Genomic DNA, 1692 nt, shown 5'->3' on the forward strand with positions numbered 1-1692 from the left:
AGACCTGACCTGTATTATAATAGACCTGGTCTGTATTATAATGAACCTAGCCTGTATTATAATAGACCTGGCCTGTATTATATTTGACCTGGTCTGTATTGTAATAGACATGGTCTGTATTATAATAGACATGGTCTGTATCGAAATAGACCTACAAGTATAATAATACAAAGCTGAACAAGGAAATGAATGTCCACTCTTCATTGCTTTTCAATGCAGATCCCGCCTTCATTCCTATTTGATAATTTTCTCGAAATATAAAAGCACAACATAGATTTAAGCTAGTGGCTTAAGTAGTTGAACATGTTATTACTCCAACCAAGTGAAAGTGAGAAAAATTACACGTTTGATTTTCAATAAAAATAACTTTATATCAAACGAATATCAAATGACGGCTTGCACATGCGCAGTTCGGTGCGAGAGACCGTTTCTATCCATGAGTTGAGCCAGACAACACCATGTCAACGCCCTTCAAGTGCTGTGAGGTTTTCTATTGGAGAAGCAGCTTCTGCCTCTCTTCATACTGTACTTTCATTGTCTTTCTTTTATAGAGGAGACGGAATGCAATTCGTCCAAAATTAGAAGTACCAGTACGGCGCTCCGGACATCTCCGGCCCAAGTCAAGCACTGGTTACAAGTTGACTACACAGATCTAGCACAGTGTTGCCAACTCCTCAGTAAGGAAAGTAGCTATTGGCTGTCCTTTTTTGAAAATGTGTCGCTAGATGGGTCTGAATACTCGCTAAATATAGCGATTCTAGCATCAGCTTTATCCATCTCGATAGACMAGACTGACCGGAAGCTCACCGCCCCCCGGAAGCTCACCGCCCGTTCACTGTGGACATGTTGCCATAGTAACGCAGGTGACAATAACATGTCTGCAAAAGCGAAACAAAGCAACAAGTCAGCGGATAAAAATGCAAACGACAGAAATGACGCTGCGTCCAAAGTAGGAAGATATGTATTAATAGTTGATATTATTGGAAATATTTACTACATAATTTGTCTGGTTATTTGGATTATTTGACAAACTGTTATCAWAGCTAGAGCTAACCTGGTTTGGCTAGCTAACCAAACCCACTTGTGTTCTGAATCCAATGAATACAGGACAATGATGCTGAAAAAGCCAACCCTCAATGGAAACTTATTTCCCATGAACAAATCAACACGCTGTTGGATTTGACAGTGGAACAAGTGCAACTGTAMGTAACARGGATATATAGGCCTACTAGMCMGTTTATATGGAAGTGTTTCATGTATGCTAACCTTTTTGTTTTACTACAGCCAGTTTGAAGWAATACTTGGTTTGAAGAACTACCAGACATGTCTGAAGGAGGCAGCCCTGTTGGACTACTTTGTCTCTGGCTTCTGGTGGGCCAGGGAGATGAACTACACCTGTCAACAGATCTCATTCATCATGGCTCTACTGCAATTGTTACTGGACAATATCAGGGGTAAGTCATAGGATTTATAGGTAACAGACAGTATCAAATCACATTTTANATTTATAGGTAACAGACAGTATCAAATCACATTTTATCGGTCACATACACGTGATTAGCAGATGTTATTGCGGGTGTAGCGTAAAGCTTGTGTTTCTAGCTCCGACAGTGCAGTAATATCTAACAAGTAATATCTAACAAATTACATAACATATACCCAATACACACAAATCTAAAGTAAATAAATGGA

General features: G+C 39.4%; 1 non-coding gene across 1 annotated transcript; it reads left to right on the forward strand.

Moving 5' to 3' along the window:
• The first annotated feature begins 453 nt into the window (after window positions 1-453).
• Window positions 454-1453, forward strand: LOC112079442 (uncharacterized). Its single transcript, XR_011479247.1, has 3 exons — window positions 454-949; window positions 1108-1202; window positions 1285-1453. It is a non-coding gene; the product is annotated as an uncharacterized protein (transcript).
• Window positions 1454-1692: the final 239 nt, after the last annotated feature.

The sequence above is a fragment of the Salvelinus sp. IW2-2015 genome, unplaced genomic scaffold (genome assembly GCF_002910315.2).
Source record: "Salvelinus sp. IW2-2015 unplaced genomic scaffold, ASM291031v2 Un_scaffold8005, whole genome shotgun sequence".
Lineage (NCBI taxonomy): Eukaryota > Metazoa > Chordata > Actinopteri > Salmoniformes > Salmonidae > Salvelinus > Salvelinus sp. IW2-2015.